Source organism: Sinocyclocheilus anshuiensis, unplaced genomic scaffold, assembly GCF_001515605.1.
Source record: "Sinocyclocheilus anshuiensis isolate Anshui unplaced genomic scaffold, SAMN03320099.WGS_v1.1 scaffold964, whole genome shotgun sequence".
Taxonomy (NCBI): domain Eukaryota; kingdom Metazoa; phylum Chordata; class Actinopteri; order Cypriniformes; family Cyprinidae; genus Sinocyclocheilus; species Sinocyclocheilus anshuiensis.
The window spans coordinates 947,014-954,524 of record NW_015552666.1 but is presented as its reverse complement, the minus strand read 5'-3'; the positions used below and the strand labels follow the sequence as shown (position 1 = coordinate 954,524).

Sequence of the window (7,511 nt, the reverse complement as noted above, 5' to 3'; positions counted from 1 at the left end):
AATGTACCTCTGAAGATTCTGACTGTCTTGAGAAAAGATTTGATGGCATTTTGTTTTCGTCTTCGCTCCATGTAATACCTAATAAAGTAGTGTTTTAAGCGCAATGCTGTTTTGACCTCGGAGGTTACAGGAAACAGCTCTAATTCTACTGTTACTATAGCGCCACCTAGTGTCAGAGAGTGGATTTACAGAGAGTTACATTTACATTCAGCCTGTGTGCAGTTTTTGTCTGGGCCAAAAAAATAGACAGAATTTGCATGCCCTGCTGTAAATTTTGACCGGTTGATGAAAAACAAGCTTATGTGGATTCTACACATTTAAACAATAAGGTATCTAGTATTATTTATGGAGCAGATAAAATACATATAATAATTTATTAATCAAATATCATTTTGACTTAACCCTTTTCTTTATTTTAAAAAGCTGAAATGTGAGGTTTACCATTTATGAAACTTTTTCAAAGCTTTATTTGAACATTTACATTAGATATTTCAACATGCTATTAGATAAACTGTTGTCAGTCATGTTGTCATTTAAAATCCGGCCATCATTGGCAATGTTATTGTTTTAGTTATGCAAACAAAAACTCACTTTATTTGTTGTTTGTTGATTTTTTTGATTGTGTGTCAGTTCTTTTTGAACATTTCCAGCACATTTTAACAATACCGTGATAATACTGATAACCGTGATCATTTTGGTCACTATAATCGTGATAAGAAATTTTCATATCGTTACATGCCTACATGCAGCAGGAGTAGTTTTTAATCTAAATTAGACTGTATAATTTTGAAATTTGAAACAAAAACAGAATGGTCTGACTTTAGTTTTGTGAAACTATACTACGTAAAACATATCTGAACGAAACGCAGATTCACTCTCTGCCAGCAGGTGGCGCTTATGAACAGCAATGATACAGTGTTTCCTGGGTTACCGCTGTAAACAAAGCAGAGCAGCGCTTATGAATACTACTTTAATATGCATTGTTCAGAGGCAAGATGAAAAGAAAATACCACGTAACCCTTTCTAAAGATAGTAAGTTCCCTTCAGAGATACATTCATATAAACTTCTAATTGTAACGCGATTTGTTTGGCATCTCAACCGATTGGAATCTTCACATATTTGAATAGATTTTCAACCGGCTCGCGGTTAATCGTTACATCCCTAGCTACATGTTCTATATCAAAATCTATTTCCAAATATTTAAATTTCATATTATGTGACACATTTAGTGTAAGTTGTCTGTGTAAAAGTGTGGTTAACCTAAAATGTTATTGGTTAAAGTACATTCAAAAATTTATGTTAGCTAAAAAAAAAAAAAATTGTTTGCATCAATTATTTTATGCATCAATTAGTTATGACAACTTCTAATGAAATTAAGTTCAACCAACAAACTACACTGAGTTAGAAGAACTTAATTTGAAATGAACAAGTATTTTTAAGATAATTACTCAAAAAATTGTATTTGCTCCAACTAATGGATTTGTGGGCCTGGAACCAATTTATATGATCTTTTTTTCAAGTCAAACCCACAGCTATCATAGCACATGCTAAATGTAACTTATTTAGCAAGTGTATTTAATGAACAAGTAAGAGGTTACTTGTCACTGGCATTGCTAATTGAGTTGCTAATGGAGTCAATGTAGTGTAGTTTACCTTCATGTGGTCTACTCTTCAGCACTATGGTAACCACAAAAACTTCAACATTACAGAAACTCTCTTAAATGTCAAACATAACAGCATTAAACACTAACAGGTCTTTCCCTTCACTAAAAAACACATAAAATAACAATTTCAACACTTATGCTGAGTCTCAATGTGCCTCCTTATACTACGCCCTTAAAGTATGTACTCTTTTGGTGAAGAAAAAGTACACACTTTTGAGTGTGTAGTAGAAGAGTAGGCAAGCTTTGGAACATACTATCACATCACACAACTGCGTCTTTAACGGACGCTCTGTCGCATAGTTACACGCACCCTGTCACTGTAAACTGGCCTGTCAATCATCTTGTCACAGTTAACATCCTCCACATTGCATTTCATTTAACTTCCTACCGTATTGGAGAGAAAAGAAGTAGCACGTTGATCTGCCAGTCGCGGGTCTTTCATGCCGAGAACTCTGCTCATATTTTATGCATAATGATGCATTTAAAAGTTAACAACCAAACGGATGTTTATAAAAGTTTACATTGCTGTTGCAGATGAAATATAACACAGATAACATTAAATAAATATTTTTTTTACCAGGTTAAACGTTGAATATTAGTAACTCAAACCCCTTTTTCTAAGCCTCTCTACCTAACCCCCGGTCACGCACATCCGCCATGTTTGTCGTTTTTTAACATGTTTTATTCGTGTTTGTAGTTCTGGACAGAATCCTTCACCAAAGCGCAATGGATTGTGGGAAATATTAGCCATTAGAGTGTGCACGGATCCACACTTCAAAAATCGACCTGAAATAGTATACCATCCGGGGACTTTTGGCATACTCTTTTCAACATACTATGCTTTGGGACACACTTATTCTAATCTCACATACTATTTAGGATGGATTAACATTGAGACGCAGGGTTACTCGCCTTATCCTGTCCTATGCAAAGCATGCTGGGAACTAGAAATTTCCAAAGTTAACAAGACAATTTTATTGAGTTACTACGACATAATTTTTAAAGAAATTAAATTAACACAGAAAGTTGAGATTAAATTACGCACAATATTAACTTAATTTAATGATCAAAATTATTATGTCAACTGAACAATGTTTGCAACTTAAAAGGTTTAATTAAATTATTAAATTAGAATTTTGAACTTGCAACCATGCATTTATTTAAGTTGTGGTAACAGGTCCCCTGAATAATTTTTTAGAAAAGCTATTAAGACTTTGTGGGATATTTGCTTTGAGGTACTTTTTTAAAAGCTCTTTAAATACAACCCCAATGACTAAGATTAAATACAAATATATTTCAATGCAAAGGTTCCTTGGTTTAAGTCTCATTCATGGCACAGGCCTATGTAGAAAAAACGTCCCTGGCCATCTGTAACATTACCCTTCACTTATCATGTTTATTTCTATTACATTATCATGCTTTATTATGGTGGATAAGAACATTTGGAACATGACCCAGATGAGGTTTATAAGTTATGGTAATAGCTGGGGCTGAAATTGATCGGTCCTGCATAACATCAAGACTCCACCCACTTCTGTTGAAAGCCAATGGTATGACTCAGGCTGTGACTGGAACACAGAAACTTCATAACAAACTTGTTTGTTGTGTTGCAGTGACTGTATTTAGACTGTATTACTACGGAGTGCGTAAGAATAAGAAAGACAGGGAGAGAGAGACTTGAACACACCCATACACACACACACACACACACACTTCTGCTGTAGTTCAATTATGAAACGCACTTGTTGAAACATGTCTGAAACCATGTCAGAAACGTCCAAACACATTGCAGCATCTCATTCGAAAACCTATATCTCTGCTTGTGTGTGTGTGTGTGTGTAGTTCAGGTATACCCTACGTTATGGGGACAAAATGTCCCCACAAAGATGGGGACAATATCCAAAATCCTTGTCCTTGTGGGGACATTTTTTGTTCCCCATGAGGAAACAAGCTTGTAAATCATACAGAATTAAGTTTTTTCTCAAAATCTAAAAATGCAGAAAGTTTCCTATGAGGGGTAGGTTTAGGGTAAGGGGATAGAAAATACAGTTTGTACAGTATAAAAACCATTATGCCAATGTCCACATAAAATATGGAAACCCAAAATGTGTATGTGTGTGTGTGTGTGTGTGTGTGTGTGTAAGAGCTAGCGAATCAGTTGTGTGGAGGTCTGTGTCAATAACATAAGCTTGCAGCACAGTACAAATCGATTTTCAAACAATCCCTGTCACTTCTGTCAGAGTCTCTCTGGATGATCACACATGTATAATGAATCCTGTTCAACCAAATTCAGCCAAAAAAAGTCTAGAAGAGCCTGTGGACCTGTGTTAGTATAAGCATGAAAATAAGAGCGATAGAGAGAAGGAGAGAGATAGCAAGGGTGCTGGGTAGGCAGGTGTGGTTAACAGGCTCCATGTGCTTTCGTGAACATAAGTTCAAATGAGTGCTAAGAGAATGTTTGTACTCATTAGCCATAATAGAAGCTGAAACACAATTACAAGGGTGTAGGAAGTGTGTGTTTGTGTGTGCATGGCCTTGTTAGGTAAGCATCACTAGTACTATTGCGCATACTTAGGATTAGTGGTTTGTTCAAATCCCTAACCCCAAGTATTGAACTACTTATACTAGGGCTGCACGATAAATCGAAATGGAATCGAAATCGCGATTCAACAGAAGCTGCGATTGTCATGCGTATCTTTCAGTGAAGCACGGTTCTGTGATCAGCAGTAAATCTCCATCCAAAGGCCAGAGGGCGCTCTCACGCTGAAACTCCAAATACGCCTCGAAGAAGAAACCCAGGAAATGTCTATAGCGGTAGCTGGATAAACAGAAGATTTAACTGCTTTTATTGATTCAACGTGACTAATAAACACACGATTATGACAATATATAGTTTATCTGAGTTATTATTATTATAATTTTCATTAAAATAAAGTATATTTATAATGCAATGCCTTTATCACTGCTCAAATACTATGAAATATGTTGCGTGCCTTATTCTGTGTAAGAAGCCACATCATCTCATAGAAGGATTTATTTCAAACACTCGACTGATGTTATGAAGTGAGTTTGGAGTGAAAATATGTTATTAAATGTGGTATTTTCACATGCTTTCAGATGGAGCAGCATTTACTACACAGAGCCGTAGTTCACTGAGAAGCTATGCAAACAGCTGTCATTATCGCGAACGATTTCTTCGATTTCATAATCGCGCAATAAAATCGTCTGCGATTTTTTTGCGTAACTTGTCAGTGAACTACGGCTCTGTATAGTAAATGCTGCTCCATCTGAAAGCACGTGATGATGATTTACTGCTGATTACAGAACCGGCTTTACTAACAAAATGCACATGACAATTGCATTCGATTAATCGTGCAGCCCTAACTTATACAGGAATAGTCCACCCAGAAATGAAAATCATTTACTCATCGTCATGTAGTCCCAAACCTGTATGGTTTTCTTTATTTCTGCAGTAGATATTTTGAAGATGGTTGCTACCAAAGAGGTTCAGTTCCCATTGACTTTGTATTTTTTACATAAGTCAATGAGAACCAAAACACATTGGTTAGCAACATTCTTATATGTTCCACAGAGGAAAAAAAAAATAGAGATTTGAAACAACTTGAGGATGAGTAAATGATGACAGTTTTAATTTATGTGTGAACTATCACTAAGAGTGTAACTGATCTTGCACTGTTTGTGCTACGGAAATCTCAAATGGTTCGACTTAAGGAGATTGAGGTGTGTTGCATATTTGGATTTGCATATTAGGAATTTAAATAATAAATACTTCAGAGTGTCTTAATTTGACTTGCCCAGTAAGCAACCACCCAGAACACCCTAGCAACCATATAACAATCAGAAGACCTTAGCAACTGCATTACTGAAATTTAGTTACATATAAAGCATTTTTTAAAAATCTGTTACAGCCCATCTGATGGAATTATCAATATGTTATCAAACTCACTGTAACCATTTGCATTAAAGTGCATGAAATACATAATTCTTGCACGACAATTCTGGGGTCTTTCAGTTCGTTGAGTTAACAGTTAACACTGATGTCAAAAGGAGCAGCAGGTTTCATCACTCATGTCCAGAGTCATACACTCAACATCTAATGTATGGGACAGGAAGGAACTATCAACACCCTTGAAAAGAATGAAAGAGTAGTGTGGTGTAAACTGTTCAACCACAGCAGGATGTGTGTCTCCATTGCAAAGAGTTATCACGTCAGTCACATGCTAGTGTAGTGATGGATAGTTAATATTAAAGGAAATTAACTGAAATCTGTCTAGAAACCACCGACAACAACTAAAACAGCAGATAATTACTGTAAAATGTGACATAACCATTTCCACCATGCCCCAATACACACACACACACACACACACACACACAGTCATCTCAACTAGAACCACGCGCCATCTGTTTTGTGTATTAGATCAATAATTATTGATATGTTTTAGAGGACCCTGTCAGTGATATTTTAGACCCTTAAATGTCACAAACTGGGTCTATTTCTGGACTATGAACTAAATTTTTAAATTCATTAATATTTTCTTTTTTGCTAACAGTTCTGTGTAACAAACTACCAAGACTTTGCACTTCACAAGCGCCTGCAGCAATTTTTTAGTAGCACCAGCTGACTGCGAACTCATCTGTAATGTATCAAGTGCTATCTAGGTAGGTCACTAGGTCTTGAGACACAACCTCTGTAGCCTTTTCAATTACGTAGAAGTGTTGTCTAGTAAGACAAAGTGTGAAAACACCAATTCTGTCAAGGTCCAGTAGACAGCAGCATACACGAGAGTGCGGTGTGAAACTGCGCCCTTTTCAAATCATTTTAATAGTCTAAAGATATGTTTAAGGTTTTTTTGGAAAACAGAAAGTCATATAAAACATTGAGGAGGAGAAGGACTGAAGTCTGAAAACACGAAAAACACAGACTGCATCCGCGCGCGTCGCTCGAATCCCTTCAGCGCATCAGTCGGAAATACAGCAGCAAAGAAAATGAGTCAAACACTCTAAATCGCAACATTACCAAAGTTATGTCACGACCAAGTAATATTAGATAAAAAAAAAAAAAACTAAACTAAAAAACGAAGAAGCGCTGCTAACTTCTTACCTCTCCTCTGGAAGAAGCAGACTCTTCTCTGAGACACCTGCTTGCTTCAGCGATTGAGCCGTTTGAGGAAGTACAAATCGCTCGTGGAGTTCTGAGTAAAGTAGGGCGGAGTGACGTCGCACAGGTGCTCTCTTTCTTCGCGCGATCCCACTTGTCTTGCGCGCGCGCTCAGATGACACTTTAATAAGCCATTGCGCTGAAGTTTGTAGAGTCCATTCAGTGTGTTTGTGAGTGACCTCTTTTCGAAGGGCACTGTCAGTGTACCTCTAGAGCCAACCTATGGCAAGCCATTTTAACATATATTCCTTATTCTTTTCCTTTCTTTCTTTTATTTTTTAGCAACTGTTCCAATAATTATTAGTATATATTATAGTAGTGTCTAGTAGCAAATAAATATAGTATGTAATGAACTAAAGTAAAGTAAACTAATTGGCTACGAGTCACTACTGGAATAATACTATTGGAATTATCATAAAGTGGACATGAGTGGACTCTCAAGTCGTATTCATGATTGGGAAGCTAGACAATATATATATATATATATATATATTAGGGCTGTCAAAATTAACACGTTAATAACGCGTTAACGCAAATTCATTTTAACGGCACTAATTTTATTAACACTCGATTAATGCAGCGCACATTTTCTGTATGACCCGTGGCCTAGCCCGTAGTTGGAGAAATGGAGATGCACAGTGTTGCCATCTTAGCGACTTTTTTT

General features: G+C 36.4%; 1 protein-coding gene across 1 annotated transcript in view; it reads right to left on the bottom strand.

Moving 5' to 3' along the window:
- LOC107667398 (protein kinase C delta type-like) overlaps nt 1–7,006 on the bottom strand; it is a 19,057-nt gene extending 12,051 nt beyond the window's left edge. Inside the window, exon 1 of the mRNA XM_016459071.1 lies at nt 6,791–7,006. The gene's annotated coding sequence lies outside the window, so the exon portion shown is untranslated. The remainder of the gene's footprint in view (nt 1–6,790) is intronic.
- Between the last annotated feature and the right edge of the window lie 505 nt (nt 7,007–7,511).